General features: G+C 41.0%; 1 protein-coding gene and 1 non-coding gene across 5 annotated transcripts in view; both read right to left on the bottom strand.

Moving 5' to 3' along the window:
- The window catches only part of FAF2 (Fas associated factor family member 2), a 115,894-nt gene that overhangs the window by 70,200 nt on the left and 23,897 nt on the right, over positions 1–21,797 (bottom strand). The gene's annotated exons all lie outside the window — the stretch shown is intronic.
- Positions 15,756–15,862, bottom strand: LOC121488432. The gene has a single exon (XR_005987061.1). It is a non-coding gene; the product is annotated as a U6 spliceosomal RNA (small nuclear RNA).

Genomic DNA, 21,797 nt, shown 5'->3' with positions numbered 1-21,797 from the left:
CACCGGGGTGCTCGTGGTGACAGTTCCCGCCGTCAGAGGGCGCCACTCTCGAGCAATCCCGAACACTTCCGTAAATGGCCGAGAGACTGTCGCTCTTAACGTTTTGGGCGACGAATGGATCTGCTCAGACCCAAAACTCCAGAATAAGATCGCAAATTGCCGAGAGGTCCCGAGGGCTCCTCGAGAAGCTCCGGAAATTCCCGAATGCCAACTGGCAGTTTTCGTCTGCTTCCTAAACCATTTTCCCATAGTCTCCCATATTCCAGAATATTTCTTAGGAAATTGTGGCCGTTCCAAAATATCGGCCGTTTGATGTTTGATTCCTTCCATGACGTTTTCAAGAGCGCCTGACCATCTCTCAGGAGATTCCGAAAGACCCTGAATGGTATGGTTAGGTATTTCTGATGCCGTCTGGAGCTGTAAGTTGTGAAAGGCTTCAGCCACGTGAAAATCGGGGCTTCAGAGTCGCTTGTTAGGATTGTTTGGACTTGGCCACCTGAGACTTTGACGGTTCATGGCGCTACCAGCCTTGGGCAGAGCTTTCCATCCACTCAGGTGGTGACTGTACTCCTACCTGCCTCAGGCCCATTGGCCCCACATCCCTTGATAGACAGAAGGAAAATCCTGGACTGGGATCGGGACACTTGGGTTCAGGGTCCAGTGCCCACCTGGAAAAGTGCTGGACGTCCTTGGACAAACCACCTCCTCTCTTGGCCATTTTGCCATTGGTGGAATGGGGTTCCCCCAAAGCCACTGACAGACATGCTGCCTCAGCTCAGCTCCTTGGAGGTAGTCCCTCACCCTTTCCACTGCCTTATTTCTACCCTTCACTGTCTGACTTCCCTTGCACTTTCCCTGACCCTTCAAACTGCCACCTCTGTTTAGATCTCTTTTTCAATTACACTTTTTTTTTTCCTTCTGCCATCTGCTTCTGTCCCCCTCCAGAAGGCCTGTACAAGGCAGAGGGGTCTGGGTCTGGTGTATGCTTTTCCCAGACTACCTGTATGTGTACCTGGGAAGTCACTCTGGCTCAGCATCCGTGGAATCCCACCCCTACCCACTTTAAAGGTCTGATGAGGCAAGACAGGACAAGAGGTGCTTTGAAAGCTGAAGTTATGTGAGGACTACATTAAGGGATGGAAGGGCACTTCTTACAGGCCTGTATCATGTAGATCTTAACCAGGTCGGCACAAACTGCATAACTAATAGCAATACCTTGAATTTTTCTTAGACCTTTAAGGTCAATTTGGAAGTAAACAGATGTGCCTTTTACATCAACTCAAACCGCAAAGGAGACCTAGTACTATTCAATATCTTCGATAATGTTGGATGCAGCCAAACTAGATGAGAGATTGTAAAATCATACACCCTCTGGAGTTATTGCATAATTCTGGTTTAAGATATATTCCTTCAACAGATAAACTTTGTAGTTCTACTAAAAACCATGGAATGTTTTTCACTTCCTCAAAGAAATACATCCTTTCTTGGTCTACTTTTCTGTTTTCTTTGAATTAAGACATTGTTACAAAAATATTTTATTTTTTTAATCTACCAGTAAGAATTTGCCTCAGTGTAGAGAACACAATGTGGCAAACTGGAGAGTTCATTCTCTGTGCAAAGGTGGATTCTGCTTTTTAGCCTTAGCTGATGGCTTACATGTAAGATCAGTATTGCTAGGACTTCCCATTTCTTTTTATAGTTAATTCATTTATTTTATTTTTTTAAGTAAACTCGTCACCCAACTTGGGGCTTGAGCTCATGATCCTGAGATTAATATTCATATGCTCTACTGACAAAGCTAACCAGGCCCCTAGAACTTCTCATTTTTAGTTTTATTAATTTTTTAAAAGATTTGAGAGAGTACATGTGGTATGGAGGGGAAGAGGGAGAGAGAAACCCCAAGCAGACTCCAACCTGAGCGGAACTCCATCTCATGATCCCGAGACCACGACTTAAGCCATTACCAAGAATCACACATTTAATCAACAATGCCACCCAGGTGCCCCCAAAAGTTCCCATTTTTAAAAGAGCACCTACAAATGTCCATCAACTGAGGAATGGAAAAAGAAGAGGTGGTATATATATACAATGGAATATTGCTCAGCCATCAAAAAAGAAATCCTGACATTTGAAACAATGTGAATGAAACTAGAGAGTATTATGCTAAGTGAAATGTCAGAGAAAGACAAATACCATATGATCTCACTCAAGTGGAATTTAAGAAAGAAAACAGGAACATATGGGAAGGGGTAAAAGAAAGAGAGGGAAACAAGCCATAAAGACTCTTAATGATAGAGAACCAACTGAGGGTTGGTGGAGGGAGGTGCATGGGCTAGATGGGTATTAGGGAGGGCACTTGGGTGTTGTATGTAAGTGATGAATCACTGAATACTACTCAATAAATTAATATTGCACTGTAAACTACCTAAAATTTAAATTTAAAAAAAGAGCACCAGGACACCTGGGTGGCTCAGCAGTTGAGCGTCTGCCTTTGGCTCAGGGCATGATCCCAGGATCCCTGGATTGAGTCCCACACCGGGGTCCCTGCATGGAGCCTGCTTCTCCCTCTGCCTTGTCTCTGCCTCTCTCTCTATGTCTCTCATGAATAAATAAATAAATAATAAATAAATAAATCTAAAAAAATTTAAAAATAAATTTAAAAAGAGCATCTATAAGTTTGGAGCTTCATATAAAATCTCTGCATTTTAAAATGGTGATAACTTAATTCAGTCTTTTTTTTTTTTTTTTTCCTTAATTCAGTCTTAAGAAAATCACTCTGTCGGGCTCCTGGGTGGCCTAGTGGTTGAGCATCTGTCTGCCTTTGACTCAGGTCACGATCCCGAGATCAAATCCCGTGTCAGGCTCCCTGTGGGGAGCCTGCTTCTCCCTCTGCCTGTTTGTATCTCATGAATAAATAAATAAAATTTAAAAAGAAAAAAAGAAAATCACTCTGTCAACCATAATTGCGAGCCATATTCCAACCTATGAGCTGTTAATCTGCCCCTCTGACCTAAATAGAATCCTGATGTCCTCTGTTTGTCATGGGAGAAGCTGGCCTTGGAAGAAACGTATGATTTTTTTATAAATTCAAGGTGAAAAGTATGGAAAGTGTAATTAATTAGTGGCTTGCCCTCTCCTTTAAGAATAATTTTCCCCCTTAACTTTATTCTGCCTCTTGGAGCAGTGCTATTGAATCAAAATCCTTCAGCTCAGCTCATGTTCCCAGGGTCCTGGAATAGAGGCCCACATCAGGCTCCCTACTCAGCGGTGAGTCGGCTTCCCCCAACTCCATCTCCCCCTGCTCATGCTCTCTCTCTCTCTCAGATAAATGCAATTAAAAAAAAAAAAAAGGCTTTGTCAATGCTAAAGTCCTTTGCAGAAATTAGTAATGTAGATTGATTCAATATGCATTTGTTACTGTCTTATAATTACTTAGTTCTCAGGATGACCTGGCATCAGGAATCTCCTAGTCTAGCAGGAATACCAGGCAGGAAATGATAGAGAACCAAAAGTGTGTAGTTGGTAGTAGACTGTATCAGTAACATAGGCCCTATTAGCTCCTTATATCATCTCTCATCTGGATCACTGTAGTTACCTATTAACTGGTCTCCTTGATTTTACTCTTAATCCCTCTCTTTTTTTTTTTTAATTTATTTTATGATAGTCACAGAGAGAGAGAGAGAGTGGCAGAGACATAGGCAGAGGGAGAAGCAGGCTCCACGCACCGGGAGCCCGACGTGGGATTCGATCCTGGGTCTCCAGGATCACACCCTGGGCCAAAGGCAGGCGCCAAACCACTGCGCCACCCAGGGATCCCCTTAATCCCTCTCTACTTCAGTCTTGTCACAGCTGCCAGAGAATCTTTTCCTTTTCATTTCTTTTGTAAAATAGGCCCCAGGCTGAGCATGAAGCCCAATGAAGGGCTTGAATTCATGATGATGAGATCAAGACCTGAGCTGAAATCAAGAGTTGATGTTCAACCAGCTGGGCCACCCAAGTGCCCCAAGAATCTTTTTGCTAAAGGAAATCAGATCCTATCATTCCCGGACTCAAAACTCTTTCTTGGCTTCCCAATGTCCTTGGAATGGAATCAAGCTCCCTAATGTGGCCTACCAGGCCCTAAGTGATCTGGCCCCTACTGGTTCTCTGACCTCATTACTGGGAACTCATTGCTTTCAAACCTCACCTCATTGTACGCATTTATACCTCAGGGATTTTGCATTTGCAGTGCCCTCTGCCTAGAACACTCTTCTTGAGTCCTCACACGGCTGGCCCCTTTTGACGTTCAGATCTCAGCACACGTGTGCTGTATGCTTAATGAAGACCTAAACATATTATGTTTTCTTCAAAGCACTTTTACCACTAGATGCTATTTTCTTGTTTACCTAATTATTTTTTTATTTCCCAGCTCTGCATTCCATGAAGGTAACAGAGGCCAAGACGGCTTGGGCCACCACTAAGTCCTTAGTGCTAAGAATTACACCAGGCACAGAGTACAAGGTCTGTAAATATATGGCCCAGGCTATATCAATAGAGCAGGGCCTTATGGATAGGGTGGGAGGCATGATTATGGGAGTAAAGCCATGGGAACTAAATGGGAAAATTAAGTGACTGTGGGATATAGAGAGATGGTCTTTAATTAGAGCATCTCAAATCAAAAGATAAAAGAAGGACCACATCACTTTTGGGTGATGGGGGAAAGAGTGCTGCTAACATATGACCTTTAAAACAGTTATTTTATTGCTCTTTTTAAAACCCCGTGCCCATAAAAAATTACATGATTTGTGAACTGAGAACAAGTTCAAACAACACCTCAGTTGGCAGAATTGGGGAAGGGAAGAAAAGCAGGAGACCTATTTACAGATGGTTTAAATAACCCAGATGCATTTAAATTGTCCCCACAATCTCAGGCTCTCTCTGATTCAGAGAGGAGGAGCATGGTTCTCAGGGAACAGACTGTGGGTTCCACTGAAATGGGTGCTTTGATTACCATCTGGACACCTTGGGGTATCCTTAAGGTTGTGGATCTGGAGATGGTGGAGCTACCATACTGGCTGCCAAGGCCCCTGATGACAATGAGGGGCCAGTGTTCCTGTTACACACAGTAGAGTCAGGAGGGATAAGTCTGGGGGCTGGGGGATTCACTGGAACATCTCTGGATACTTCCATACCCAGCAATAACAGAAACTAAACAATTGTAACGACTACAACTTGACAAAGGAAAGACAACTAAAGGCTCAGACCCTTCAGAAATGAAAGTCTGGGTTAGTACACTGGAAAGCAATAAGGCCAACTGAAGTATTAAGACAAGAGTGAAGGAATCTAGAACAAGTAATGGAGGAAAGATGCTTTGATTATCACATACAGCCTTGGGACCAGATGTAGGTTCAGAGATCTGTATTGGATTTCTCTGACTCACTTGTCTTAAGTCTTTACAGAGGTTGTGGCTGGTAACCATTAGAGGGATTTTTATAAATGATTGGACATGCACTGTCCCTCTCGGAAGAAGTGAAGGCATTTTGTCCCCACAATGGCAGAGAACCCATATTGTGTACAGGACTGGACATAATGAGAGGAAGGAGCGGCACTGAGCAGTACAACAAAGCTTATTGTATCAAACACCTCTTAGGTTTTACCTCAGATCTTTGCTGTCTCCAAGGCTCTTGGCCACTTGTTTCACCACAGCCACTACTATGGTGGCCAACTCTACATCAATTTTGTCTGGTCACCACCCTGGCGACCAACTTAGCCAGACACAATCCAACAGCACCTTACCTCATACATGTACCACAAACCTCCTGCCTCCTACCTTATGGCCTGTCTATTGCTACTGAAGCACAATACATCACAGGCCAACATGGTGCCCACACATGCATAACTCAGAGTGCAAGGCAATGAATATCCTGGTGGAGCAAAACCCTGACAAATAAGAAATGGGATCTGCCAAATAAAGACCCATTTCCTGCCCTATGGTGAGCTATCTTGAGATTCAATCATGTAAATGGTCTCTCCCAGGAGAGATTTATGGGATGGAGGAACACATTTGCTATCAAGCAGTAGCCAGACCCTTGTAATTGCCCTCAGTATTTCCCTGCCCCACTCCCTGGTTCTGCCATGCCTGATTCCCTGGGATTACACTCCCTGTAAAGTATAAACAAGTATGCTTTTGGGACACCTGGGTGGCTCAGCGGTTGAGCGGCTGCCTTCGCTCAGGGCGTGATCCTGGGATCTGGGATTGAGTCCCATATCGGGCTCCCTGCGGAGAGCCTGCTTCTCCTTCTGCCTGTGTCTCTGCCTCTCTCTGTGTGTCTCTCATGAATAAATAAATAAAATCTTAAACAAACAAACAAACAAACAAACAAGTAAGCGTTTGATTCAGGCTATCTTTTCTATGGAACCCAAGCTGTGACACTGTATATGAAGTTAGTGGCTCAACTACAGAGAAAAATAACAATTTCAGGTTAATTTAAAACACATGATTTGTCTATATATTCTCCATAGATTATATTCTAGGAACAGAAAGAATAGTGACGAAATCTTAAGTGATACTCTGTAATCGCAGTGTCAGTAATAATATTGATATTGTTATTTCAAAACTATATATACACGTAAAAAGAATATGTTATGCATCAGAACCGATTTTTCAGTGAAAGGGAAAAATACATCTAAAATCAAAGAGATTGGGGATCCCTGGGTGGCTCAGCGGTTTGGTGCCTGCCTTTGGCCCAGGGCGCGATCCGGGAGTCCCGGGATCGAATCCCGTGTCGGGCTCCCGGCATGGAGCCTGCCTCTCCCTGCCTGTGTCTCTGCCTCTCTCTCTGTCTATCATAAATAAATACATAAATCTTTAATAAAATAAATAAAATAAAATCAAAGAGATTAAGTGAAAACATTGTAATATTAAATTTGAATTAGAAATATTAGGGACAGGACGACGGGTGGTTGAGCGTCTGCCTTTAGCTCAGGGTGTGATCCCGCAGTCTCAGGATCAAGTCCCACATCGGGCTCCCTGTATGGAGCCTGCTTCTCTCTCTGTCTATGTCTCTGCCTCTCTCCCTGTGTCTCTCATGAGTAAATAAATAAAATCTTAAAAAAAAAAAAAAGAAATATTAGGGATCCCTGAGTGGCTCAGTGGATGAGCGTCTGCCCTCGGCTCAGGGTATGATCCTAGATTCCCTGGATCAAGTCCCACATCGGGGATCCCTGGGTCGCGCAGCGGTTTAGCGCCTGCCTTTGGCCCAGGGCGCGATCCTGGAGACCCAGGATCGAATCCCACGTCGGGCTCCCGGTGCATGGAGCCTGCTTCTCCCTCTGCCTGTGTTTCTGCCTTTCTCTCTCTCTCTCTCTCTGTGCGACTCTCATAAATAAATAAAAATTTTTTTAAAAAGTCCCGCATCGGGCTCCCATGAGGGAGCCTGCCTCTCCTTCTGCCTGTGTCTCTGCCTCTCTCTCTGTGTCTCTCATTAATAAATAAATATGATCTTATAAAAAAAAGAATTAGAAATATTAGTTGGGGTACCTGGCTGGCTCAGTCAGTAGAGCATGCAACCATTGATCTCTGGGTTGTGGGTTTCAGCTCCACATTGAGTATAGAAATTACTTAAAATGACAATCTTAAAAAAAAATATTAGTAAGAATACAATGCATTTTTCTAGTTCAAAAAATGTATATTTCCTAGTTCTGTTGACTAAAGAGCCCTATTAAAAAGTACTTACCTACTGAGGGGCCCTGACAATAGTTTCCAAATATCACTTCTCACTAAAAGATTGTAGAACTCTTGGAAGAAATAACTAATTTGAGTCCGGGACAGGAAATGTACAAGATGAGCCAGGAGCACCTTGCTTTACTGAAAAGCAAAGAAGCTATCAAATTGTTACAAGGGGCCAAAGATGGGAAAATTCAAGCATCAAAAGTCCAAGATATTGGGTATATTTATTATCTTTATTGTGGTAAGGGTTTCCTAAGTGTACATATATGTCAAAACTTATCAAATTGGAAACTTTACATATGTAAAGTTTGTTGTATGTCAATTATACCTAAATAAAGGTACTTAAATAGTATAAGCCTGGGCAGCCCCCATGGGTCGGCAGTTTAGCGCTGCCTTCAGCCCAGGGCATGATTCTGGAGACCTGCGATCGAGTCCCGCGTCGGGCTCCCTGCATGGAACCTGCTTCTCCCTCTGCCTGTGTCTCTGCTTCTCTCTCTCTAATGAATAAATAAATAAATAAAATCTTTTTTTATTGACACAAAGCATTTATTAGTTTCTAACAATAAGGCATATAAGGTAGGACTATCAGAAAAACTAGTAGGGAAATTAAAATTTATCTTGAGGTCAGGAAAATTTATTCACAGACAAGTAAGTGGTTAAATGTATAAATTCTATACAAAAAATCTTTAAAAAGTATAAGGCTGACAACAAATTGAAACACATCAGATATGTACAGGAGTTCATTATGATTTCAAAAAATTAAAAAAAAAAACAAAAACAACCCACAGACAAATAGCTCAATAATCACTTTTGAAGATTATCAGCATATTAATTCATTTTTTTATGAAAGCTGGCAAGTTAAGAGAAATAATCAAGAATTTACTCATTCTCTGCTACTTCTGGGTAACCAAACTGATAATTAGTGAAAGTTCTTCAAAAATTTCCAATTAATGACAATGATATATCACCTCACACCTGTCAGAATGAATAAAATGAAAAAACACAAGAAACAACAAGACTAGATGAGGATGTGGAGAAAAAAGAACCTTTTTGCTCTACGAGTGGAAATGCACTGATGCAGCCACTATCAGAAACAGTATGCAGTTTCCATAAAAAGTTAAAAATAGAACTACCCTACAATCTAGTAATCACACTACTGGTTATCTACCTAAAAAATACAAAAATACTGGGCACCTAGGTGGTGCAGTCAGTTGGGCAATTGACTCTTGACTTCAGAACAGGCTGTCATTCAGAGTTTTGAGATTGAGCCCCCACGTGGGGCTCTGCACTCAGCGCAGAGTGGGCTCGGAGTTTCTCTCTTCCTCTCCCTCTGTCCCTCCCCACTGCACTTTCTCTCTCTTTCATAAATAAATAAATAAATAATCTTTATAAAATACAAAAACACTAATTCAAAGAGATACATGCACCCCTATATTTATAGCAGCACTATTTACAATAGCCAAATTATGAGAGCAGCCCAAGTTTCTTTCTTTTTTAATTTTTTTTATTTATTTATGATAGTCACACAGAGAGAGAGAGAAAGAGAGGCAGAGACACAGGCAGAGGGAGAAGCAGGCTCCATGCACTGGGAGCCCAACGTGGGATTCGATCTCGCGTCTCCAGGATCACGCCCTGGGCCAAAGGCAGGCGCCAAACCGCTGCGCCACCCAGGGATCCCCAGCCCAAGTTTCTATCAATAAATGAATGGATACAGAAAATGTGGTATATCTATACCTTATCTAATCTATATATCTATATATGTATATATATATACACACACACACACAATGGAATATACAAATGGAATATTACTCAGCCATAAAAAATAAAATGAAGTCCTGCCATTTGCAATGATATGGTTGGAGCTAAAGTGTATAATGCTAAGCAAAATAAGTCTGAGAAAGACAAATACAATATGATCTCACTCATATGTAGAAATTAAGAAACAAAACAAATGAGCAAAGGAAAAAGAGAGAGAGAGAGGAAGAGAGAGAGAGAAACCAAGAAATAGACTCTTAACTAAAATGAACAAATTGGTGGTTACCAGAAGAGGGTGGGTATGGGGATGGGTGAAATAGGTGACGGGGATTAAGGAGTGCACTTGTTGCAATGAGCACCAAGTGATATGCGGCATTGTGGAATTGCAATATTGTATGCTTGAAACTAACATGACTCTGTATGTGAACCACACTGGACTTAAAGCTGAATTTTAAAAATTTCCAGCTAATACAGAGATACTGACAAAAATAGGATCACCACAATTTTTAAACCTCAAATAAAGTAATCGATTTAGATGAAGCTCATAAGGGCTGCTAAAACCTGAGGTGAAAAGCTGATCTACTGGAGGGTATTATGCTGAGTGAAATAAGTCAATTGGAGAAGGACAAACAGTGTATGTTCTCATTCATTTGGGGAATATGAATAATAGTGAAAGGGATTATAAAGGAAGGGAAAAGAAATTGGGAAATATCAGGAAGGGAGACAGAACATAAAGACTCCTAACTCGGGGAAACGAACTAGGGGTGGTGGAAGGGGAGGAGGGCGGGTGTTGGAGGGGAATGGGTGACGGGCACTGAGGTGGACACTTGACGGGATGAGCACTGGGTGTTTTTCTGTATGTTGGTAAATTGAACACCAATAAAAATTAATTAAAAAAATAAAAAAATAAAATTATCATATTCTACACCTGAAAAAAAAATAAATTTGTTGCCCAGTAAAAAAAAAATAAAAATAAAAATAAAAAAATAAAACAGATGGGTTTCTCCCCTCCCCAGGAAACAAAAAAAAAAAAAAAAAAAAAAAAGAAAGAAAGAAAGAAAAAAAAAGAAAAGCTGATCTAGAGAACTTTATTATTGATGGATCAGGCTGACAACACCTAAATCTGTTGATCAATCTTAGTATTACAGAGGGGCAACTAGACATAACATGATGCAGTTGGATTTCCCAACAGTATATATGAAATACTCTTGCAAAAATATTCATGTGGCATCTGATCAAGCTTCTAAATCAGGGTTTCAACTTGGGCATTACTGACATTTTAAGTTGGATAATTCTTTTGTGTGTGTGGGTTGGGGGGGGCTGTTTCATGCATTATAAGATGCCTAGCAGCATCTCTGGCCTCTATTCACTATGTTAGTAACACCTCTCCAAGTTGTGACAATAAGAAAAGTCTCTAGATATTGCCATATGGACTCTGGAAGATGGGGAGAGGCAGGAAGAGAAAGTGATTTGGTTTAAGTGGGACTATAATTTGGGGCAGTTAAGAAGTAAAAGTCGGGAGAACAAGAAAGGCTGTTGCAGATCTTAGAGAAGAAAATGTCAACTTAGTGCTCAGGCATAAGGAGGGAGTCCCAGCACAGGCAGATCCTTTAGTTGGATGTCCCTACAGCTTTCATGTGGCCTGTGAGGACATGAATTTTCAAAGCAGAAATAAGCAGTTTAGAAACAAAGAAGGATGTCACAGGAAAATTGTGAAATTCCAAGATCAGCAACTACGGTGGAGGAATCCTCCTACTCTGCCCCTCTGGGATCCTGTGCCCCATCTAGCACCAGCCAGGATGCAACAAGAGTGCCAGGACCAGGGGGATCCCTGGGTGGCTCAGCGGTTTAGCGTCTGCCTTCAGCAGAGTCCCAGGATCGAGTCCCACATCAGGCTCCCTGCATGGAGTCTGCTTCTCTCCCTGCCTCTCTCTCTGTCTGTCATGAATGAATAAATCAAATATAAAAAAAAAGAGTGCCAGGGTCCCAGAATGTTGTCTCCATCTTTGGGGATGTGTGTTTCATTGTCAAGCAGAAAGTTCTCCTCCAACTCCTTTGGAGAAGAAAATTTTGTTCAAAAAATGGTCTCTATCTAGTTTCAGCAATTTCACTAACTCTCACACATCTTCTAATGAGAATTAACTCTGCTTTTCATATGCAATGATCCCTTAATCCTTTACAGACACAAATCTTTTTTCTTAACTGTTTTTTTTTTAAGATTTTATTTCTTCATGAAGAGACACACACAGAGAGAGGCAGAGACACAGGCAGAGGGAGAAGCAGGCTCCATGCAGGGAGCCCAACACGGGACTCGATTCTGGGTATCCAGGATCACACCCTGGGCTGAAGGTGGCGCTAAACCCCTGAGCCACCCGGGCTGCCCGACACAAATCTTAAGAAAAAGCCTTAAGAAAGATACTTACTTTTCTATACTTACCATGAAGGAATAACAGGGTTCAAAATTGCCCTCCCACTGTAAACAACCAGAAAACTCAACAAACTATGTGCTAGAATTTTTAGATATTGACAAGAGGGGCAGCTGAGATTACCATCTGCCTTCTGCGCAGGTCATGATACCAGGGTCCTGGGATTGAGTCCTGTATCGGGCTCCCTGTCCCAAAAACAGTCTGCTTCTCCCTCTGCTCCTCCTCCAACTCGTTCTCTCTCTGTCTTTCTCTATGTCTTTCTGCCTCACCCTCTCTCTCAAATAAAGAAATAAAATCTTAAAAAAAAAAAAAGATATTGACAAGAGACAGCACAGAACTGTGATCGTTGCAAGAAAAGAAACAAACAAGATGAGCCCTGTGATTTTCCAGGTTTCCCCTGAAGGAATTTTTAAATTGTTGGGTAAGAAAGGGGAACTCAAACAGAACCCCGTGGTCTCAAGACTCAAAGAGACAGAGAAAAGAGTTTGGAAAAGTTGAAGTACCTAGGGTTTACAGGGCAGGGTACTGGAAAGAAGGAGCTAGGAAGATCAAGTACACAGGAATATGCATAGAAGTTGCCCTTGAATCTTTGGCTAAATAATCTGCTTGTAATGATGTGATCTTATATGTAGAAAATCTAAAGATCACACACACACACACACACACACACACAATTACAACTGATAAATGAATTCAGAAGGCATAGGGATACAAAGTTAACACATTAGTTTCATTTGTATTTCTTTATACTAATAATGAACAATCTGAAAAAGAAATTAAGAAGACAGTTCCATGTATATATAATAGCATCACAGAGAATAAAGGGGCGCCTGGGTGGCTCAGTCAGGTAAGCATCTGACTCTTGATTTCAGCTCAGGTCATGATCTCAGGGTTGTAAGACTAAGCCCTGAATTGGGCTCTGTACTGGACATGGAGCCTGCTTAATATTCTCTCTCTCCCTCTGCCTCTCACCACTCACTCTCCCAAAAAAAAGAGAGAGAAAGAGGGAGAGACAGAGAATAAAATACTTGGGAATTAACTTAACCAAGGAAGTGAAAGATGTGTATAATGAAAAATGCAAAACACGGCTAGAAAAAAATTTAAAAAGTTCTACCTAAATGGAAAGACATCCAGTGTTCATAGATTGGAAAACTTAATAATGTTAAGATGTCAATACTACCCAAAGCGATCTACAAATTCAATGTAAATTCAAACCTTATCAAAATCTCTATAGTATTTCGGCAGAAATAGAAGAGAACCATGTCAACAACAACAAAAAATTCTAAAGTTGATATGGATTCTCAAGGGACCCTATAGCCAAAACAATCTGTAACACTAGAGGACTCGTATCTCTTGATTTCAAAACTTACAACAAAACTACAATAATCAAAATAGAGTGGTGCCAACATAGACAAATAGATAAATGGGATAGAATAGACAACCTAGAAATAAACCTTCTACATATATATTCAAATGATTTTTGACAAGGGTGCCAAGACTATTCCATAGGGAAAAACAGTCTTTTCAACAAATGTCCTGGAAAAACTGGACCTTCCCATGCAAAAGAATAAAGTGTGACCCTTACCTAACACCATATGCAAAAATTAACTCAAAATGGATCCAATGTAAGACCTAAAAAAATTAAACTCTTAGAGGAAAATATAGCATAAAACCTTCCTCTCATTAGATTTGGCAATGATTTCTTGGGTTTAACACCAAAGGAAGACAAACTGGACTTCATGAAAATTTTTTAAATTTGTGCATCAAAAGACACTGTGAATAAAGTAAAAAGGCAACTCACAGAATGGGAGAAAATACTTGCAAATCATATATCTGATAAGGGATTAATATCCAGAATTTATAAAGAACTCCTAAAATGCAACAACAAAAATTAAAAAAACCCAACTAAAAAATGAGATAAGAACTTGAATAGACATTTCTCCAAAGAATATATATAAATAGCTAATAAGCACATATGACACTAACATTAGAGAAATGAAGATCAAGACACAATGAGATAACCCTTCACATCCATTATGATGGCTGCTATACAAACAAAATATAGCACTACCAAGGATGTGGAGAAATTGGAACCCTTGTACACTATCGATGAGAATGTAAAATTGTATAGCTGCTGTGGAACTATAGATGATACAGCAATTCCACTTCTTGGTATAGTTAAAAGACTTGAAAGCAGAGTCTTGAATAGATTTTGCATATCCATATTTATAGCAGCATTATTCATGATAGCCAAGAGGTGGAAACAACCCAAGTATCTATCAAAAGATAAATGGATAAGAAAAATATGGTATATACATACAATGAAATACTATTCAACTTTAAAAAGGGAGGAAATTCCAACATATATACAATATGGATGGACCTTTAGGGCACTAAAGGTGCCCTAATGCTAAGTGAAATAAGAAGTCATAAAAGATACTTTATGATTCCACTTACATGAAATACAGTATTCAAAATCATAGAGACAGGCAGTAGAATGGAGGTTGCCAAGACTTGCAGGAAGGGGAGAATGGGGAATTATTGTTTAATGAATATAGAGTTTCAATTTTATAAGATGAAAAGAATCCTGGAGATGAACAGTGGTGATGGTTGCACAACAATATGAGTGTGCTTAATGCCCTGAATTGCACACTTAAAAATGGTTACAATGGTAAATTTCATGTTATGTGTATTTAGCACAATAAAACATCAGAAAAAAAGATAATAAGCTATTTAAATAAAAATGTCAATAATACAGTGTATGGTTTAAACCATATGTTGAGGGATCCTTGGGTGGCTTAGTGGTTTAGCGCCTGCCTTCGGCCCAGGGAGTGATCCTGGAGCCCCGGGATTGAGTTCCACATCGGGCTTCCTGCATGGAGCCTGCTTCTCCCTCTGCCTGTGTCTCTGCCTCTCTCTCTCTCTGTCTCTCATGAACAAATAAATAAAACTTTTTTTAAAAAAATAGAAAATAAACCATATGCACAAAAACCAAATTGTACAAAAAAATGGGAGGGAAGAAATGAAATTATCCTTCCATTTGTTGTCAAGTTTGTTTTTTTTTAAAGATTTTATTTATTTATTCATGAGAGACAGAGAGAGAGAGAGGCAGAGACATAGGCAGAGGGAGAAGCAGGCTCCATGCAGAGAACCCGACACAGGACTCAATCCTGGGTCTCCAGGATCCCACCCTGGGGCGAAGGCGACGCTAAACCACTGAGCCACCAGGGCTGCCCTGTTTTCAAGTTTTTATAAATGAAATATATTACATTTTAAAAAAATAAATTCAGTAGGTTAAAGATGTGTATCATAAAACCTAGAGCAATCACAAACAAATGAGCAAGTAACAACAGCAATAAAAAAATACACAAAGAGGGACGCCTGGGTGGCTCAGTGGTTAAGCATCTGCCTTTGGCTCAGGGTGTGATCCTGGAGTCCCCGGATAGAGTCCCACATTGGGCTCCCCGCAGGGAGCCTAATTCTCCCTCTGCCTATGTCTCTGCCTCTCTGTGTGTCTCTCATGAATAAATAAATAAAATCTTTAAAAAGAATACACAATGAAGCATAGTTAATAAGCCAATAATGGAGGTAAAATTGAATCCTAAAATATATTCAGGCAATAAGAAAGAAACAAAGAACAAAAAGCAGGAGGGAGGAGAGAAAAATCAATAGCTAAGGAGTAGATTTAACCTAGTCAGATCGATAACATATTAAATGTAAATGTTAAACTTTCAAATAAAAGGCAAAGAATATCAGACTTGATAAATAAAGCCAGACTCAACTACATGCTTTCAAGAAGAAAGTCACTTCATTTTATTTTATTTTAATTTAATTTAATTTAATTTTTTATTTTTTATTTGTTTTTAAATATGGAACGCTTCACGAATTTGCGTGCCATCCTTGCGCAGGGGCCATGCTAATCTTCTCTGTATCGTTCCAATTTTAGTATATGTGCTGCCGAAGCGAGCACACTTCATTTTATTTTAAAATAATTTTCCAGTTTATGATTTTGGTTCTTTTTGGGGGGGGAAGGATTTTTTTTTGATCCTTATTAATGTTGACTGACATTAAAAAAAAAAGATATTGGGGATCCCTGGGTGGCGCAGCGGTTTGGCGCCTGCCTTTGGCCCAGGGCGCGATCCTGGAGACCCGGGATCGAATCCCACATCAGGCTCCCGGTGCATGGAGCCTGCTTCTCCCTCCGCCTGTGTCTCTGCCTCTCTCTCTCTCTCTCTATGACTATCATAAAAAAAAAAAAAAAAAAAAAACCTCTACTTTAAAAAAATAAAATAAAATAAAATTTAAAAAAAGATATTAGCTATTTATTCATGAGAGACAGAGAGAGACAAAGGGAGGCAGAGGGAGAGGGAGAAGCAGGCTCCACATGGAGCAGGGAGCCCGATGTGGGACTCAATCCCAAGACCCCGGGATCTCAACCTAAGCTGAAGGCAGAGACTCAACTGACTGAGCCACCCAGGCGCCCTGACTAACATTTTTTTTTTTAAAGATCTTATTTTTCAGTGATCCCGGGCTTGAATTCACAATCCCAAGATCAAGAGTCCCATGCTCCACCAACAGAGCCAGCCACCTGCCCCTTGAGTGACATTTTATATAAATGTTTCCTTTGTATTATATGGAAGTCTAAATTTACAGAATAATAATAGGAACCCCTCCCCCCCCCCACATCAACACATTACTCACATTTGCCCATGTTCCTGCCATAGTTTGAGAGCTTTACGTTTTTTCATCACACTGATTTGATGCCTGTCAGCTTGGGCTTAATTCACAGGGCACTAAGTATATAATTGGAAAAGAAAAGAATGAGGGTGCTCTATTTCAAAAATTTTTTAAATTTTTATTTATTGGGATCCCTGGGTGGCGCAGCGGTTTAGCGCCTGCCTTTGGCCCAGGGCGCGATCCTGGAGACCCGGGATCGAATCCCATGTCGGGCTCTCGGTGCATGGAGCCTGCTTCTCCCTCTGCCTGTGTCTCTGCCTCTCTCTCTCTCTCTCTGTGACTATCATAAATAAATAAAAATTAAAAAAAAATTTTTTATTTATTTATTCATGAGAGACACAGAGTGAGAGGCAGAGACACAGGCAGAGGGAGAAGCAGGCTCCCTGCGGGGAGCCCTATGTGGGACTCAATCCTAGGACCCAGGGATCATGCCCTAAGCCAACGGCAGATGCTCAACCGCTGAGCCACCCAGGTGTCCCTCAGAACTTAATTCCAAAAAAAACCAATAAAAAAAAAAAAGAACTTAATTCCAAGATCCAAGTCAGATGAATCAATTCATCTTTCTGCTAAGGCTTTAACTCCAAGAGGCAAACTACTCTTTTGTAGCTCACCAGCCAATTTGTCTGACTGTCCGAGTACTGGACACAGCCTTTGTTTTCAGATTTAGGATCAAGCTTAGTTTCCTATTGTTAGGCACGACTGTATGCGTGTGAGATTGTGGATTCCGAGGCACGCCTTTGCCAGGTAGCTAAGCCATTTAAACCAGTGAATCTCCATTCACCTAATCCTTCCACCTCTGCCTCATCTTGGCAGACACTCAGAGTTTGCACCAACTCACAGTTCTTGACCTGCCTCCTTTCTTCTTTGGGTTGCCCAGACAATTGCCAGTGGCCACTGCTTTCCAGGAGAGATGTAGATAAAGTTGGAAAAACTGAACCAGATTTATAGCAGAGTGCCAAAACACACTTGGGAGTGTGGCTTCACCATGCCCGAGAGGGAAAATCACTTTAAAAATAATGACACACTTGGGATCCCTGGGTGGCGCAGCGGTTTGGCGCCTGCCTTTGGCTCAGGGCGTGATCCTGGAGACCCGGGATCGAATCCCACGTCGGGCTCCTGGTGCATGGAGCCTGCTTCTCCCTCTGCCTGTGTCTCTGCCTCTCTCTCTCTCTCTGTGTGACTATCATTAAAAAATAATAATAATAATAATAAAAAAAATAATGACACACTTAATGGATGGGGAAAGATACCATGCAAACACTAATCATAAAAAGGCTGAAATGGCTATATTAATATCAGATCAAATAGATTTTGGAATAAGGAGTATTGGCGAGGATAAAAAAATCTTACCATCATGGTAAAAGATTAAATTCATCAAGAGATCTTCGTACCTAATAGCAGAGTCTCAAAATACTAAGAGGAAAAAAACTGATAGAACTGAAAGGAGGAAAGGACAAATCCACAATTACAGTTGGAGATTTGAATAGTTCTCTCTCAGGGGTGCCTGGCTGAGCAGTCAGAGGAACATGCGACTCTATCTCAGGGTCATGAGTTTGAGCCCCATGTTGGATGAGATTACTTAAATAAATAAACTTCAAAAGAACATGAATACTTCTGTCTCGGTGAATGATAAAACATCTACAAGGCAAACCGGTAGGTACATAGAAGACAAACAACACGACCCACTACCTCAACTTAAGTAATATAAACTACTGTACTCCAGAACTGCAGAATACCTATTTTTTTCATGACCATATGATAGACTGTGCTGGGTCATAAAACAAGTCCCATAAAATTTCAAATTATTGAAATCATGTAAAAAATATTCACCGTAAAACTCCCAAATCTTTGTAAATTAAACAACACACTTCTAAAGGACTAAGTTGGGGCGCCTGGGTGGCTCAGTTCGTTAACTGTCTGCCTTCAGTGCATCCCCTGAGCATCCCCTGCTCAGCGGGGAGCCTGCTTCTCACTCTCCTCCCTGCTTGTGCTCTACCTCACTCTCCCTGTTGCTATCACTGTCTCTCTCTCTCAAAAAAATAAATAAAATCTTAAAAAAATAAATGACTAAATCAATGAAAAACTCATGATGGAAATTAAAACTTATTTTTCCTAAATTAAAATTAAAATACAATATATCAAAGTTTGTGAGATATAGCTACAGTCTAACAGTTTTAGCTTTTATGTCTGGGTCTATGATCCATTTCAAGTTAATTTATGCGTGTGGTGTGAGATAAAGATTGAGGTTCATTTTTTTTCTATATGATGTCCACCTGTTCAAGCTTCATAACTCACCGATAAGAAAACAATCCGAGAACGTAAAACGGTATAACTACTTTGGAAAACAGTTTGGCTGGTCCTCATAAAGTTAAACATGCATTTTCACACAATCCAACAATTCCATTCCTAAATTTCTATGCAAGAGAATTGAAAATATGTCCACACAGATTGTGCATGAACTTTCATAGTTGCTTTAGGCACCACAGCAAAAACTTGAAACAATTCTAATGTCCATCAACAGGTGAAAAGATACACAATTTATGTTATATTCATACTACAGAATTCCACACAGCAGTTAAACGTTGATACACACAATAACATGGATGAACTAACAAAAGTAATCTGTGGGAGCAGAAAGTAGTAGTTGCCTGGGGCTAGGAGTTGTGTTTAGCAGGAGGAGGGGACCAAGAATAAGCACAAGAAAACTTTTTAGGGTAATGGATATATTTCATATCTAGAGTGTGGCACACTGTCAAAACTCGGAGAATTGTACAATTAACATGGGTGCACTTTATCAATTATAAATTTTACTTCATAAAATTGAGTTTTCCAACAGAACTAAGAAGCGTAATAAATGCATTGTGGAACATTGTTTAGATTCCGAGTCTAACAAGCCAACTGCAAAAAAATTTATGACAATTGTGAAAACTTGAATGCTGATTGCATATTTGCTGGTACTGGTATTGTTAACATTAACATTTTTCGATTGGTGATAATTATATTGTGGTTAGATTCCAGGAGAGAAAAAGACGTCCTTCTCTTTCAGAGAAGTACTTACGCAGGAATTGATAGACCATGTGAGATTTGCTTTAAAGAATTAAAGCACTGGGCAGTAGAATGGGTGTGGACGAAACAAGTTTGGCCAAATATTGATGACTATCAATAGAGGCTGGAGGATGGGCACACTGGCATTCATTACATTATGTCGTTGCAATTAAAATTTCATTACTGTACTAACTTTGTTATCATCTCCACATTTGTGTAGAGTACTGTACCTATCTGTACTGTGTTGACCTTGCTTGGATCCTAAGCCAGCAAACTCACAGTAAAATGATATTTAAGGGACAATTGGGGAAATTTGCATACTGGCTAGCAAAAGCTGACACTGAGGAATTTCGGGGAGAAAGCGTTTTGATGTTATCGTTCTGTGGTTGAAAGAACCACAGATAAAGATTAAGACAGAGGAGGAGGAGGAGAAACTGCAGCCATAGCAATGATCACACCTGGCACGCAGATCTTGGTTTCTTCATTTTCCACTCAGAGGTACCAAGTGTCCTTGTAGAAATGGCTTATCCTTAAGCCTGGAACATTTTGTTGTGCCAGAAAGTAAGAAAGCGCTCAAAGATGACAAGGACATAAAAACACAGGAGCCAGCTTGAAGGGGCTCCCACTGACTCGATCTTGGACAATTTGAACACTAAAAGCAATAATGATAGCAAAGTATCACAGCCCATGGGATAAAAGAAGAGTTTGTGAAACCATGGAAACTGGAACAAACAAAATGTTTTCCTTATAGTAGAAAGCCAACCAAGAAATGTATAAGGAATGATGACAGTAGAAAAATACCATTTGGCAACTATCATTACAACACCCGAATCACGCAAAAATCAACAGGTGCCCTAATGAATGAATTGGTGACAGTTCTAGGAGTGATATAAAATGTACACTGTCTTAATGCACCTCTCCACAGGATGTTAATTATAAAAGGGAAAATAGTAATTTTGTGGTGGAGACACCTGACAGACACCAACCACCTTAACCAAATGATCAATGTTAACATCACCAGTAACTGGACAAATTGCCATGATGTGCTTCCTGATATGACACACTGAGACCTCAGTATCACATCTGTGCAGCAGCTGGAAGAACGGAATCGTGAACTGCAGAAGAAGGTCGACCAGAGAGAAGCCCTGAAGAAAATGAAGGATGTCTATGAGAAGACATCTCAGATGGGAGACCCTGCCAGCTTGGAGCCCCAGATCACAGAAACCCTGAACAACATTGAACAGCTGAAACTGGAAATGCAGAAGTATGAGGCTTGGCTGGCAGAAGCCGAGAGCCGGGTCCTGAGCACCTGGGGGAACAGCCTGGGCCGCCACACCCAGTCTCCAGACCCCCCAGCCAGCGCCCCACTAGACAGCAGCAGCAGCAACAACACTGGGTCACAGGATAACACGGAGAGCTCTGAAGAGAGCTCTACACGGAATTTGATAAGGATTTGAGGAGGAACCGGCATCCCCCATAGGTCACTGTGTGGCCATCTACCACTTTGAAGGATCCAGCGAGGGCACCATCTCCATGGCTGAGGGTGAAGATCTCAGTCTCATGGAAGAGGACAATGGTGACGGCTGGACCTGGGTCAGGCAGAAACAGGGAGGTGAGGGCTAGGTGCCCGCCTCCTATCTCTGTGTCACGCTCAACTGAACCCTGCCACAGGCGGGAAGAAGAGGGCTGTTGGCTGCTGCTTCTGGGCCTCAGGGGGCCCTAGGACCTACGCACCTTATTTCTGCCCTCCTGGCTTCAGCTGAGACCTGTGTAACCTGCTGCCCCCCAATCCCACTCCTCATCCCAAACAGATCCGCTGTGCCTTCCACCATTGATGTACATACTCATGTTTCAAATCTTTTCTTCCTGCCGCTGGGCTAGGGCCATTTTGTTTTATATAAAAAATTCTATTAAAAAATGCCAAAGATGTTTAGGCTGAATCTAACCATGAGGACACATAAGACAATTCAAATTGAAGGACAAAATAACTGGGAGAAATCTTCAAGGCATCAATGTCATGAAAGACCAAGAGAGGAATGGCTCCAGTTTAAAAGAGATCAAGCAGATACTGCAAGCATAATCTGGGATTTTCTTTTCCTCTTTTGTTTGGGCATTTGGTGAAA

Source organism: Vulpes lagopus, chromosome 3, assembly GCF_018345385.1.
Source record: "Vulpes lagopus strain Blue_001 chromosome 3, ASM1834538v1, whole genome shotgun sequence".
Classification (NCBI taxonomy): domain Eukaryota; kingdom Metazoa; phylum Chordata; class Mammalia; order Carnivora; family Canidae; genus Vulpes; species Vulpes lagopus.
This window is presented reverse-complemented; position numbering and strand designations above follow the sequence as displayed.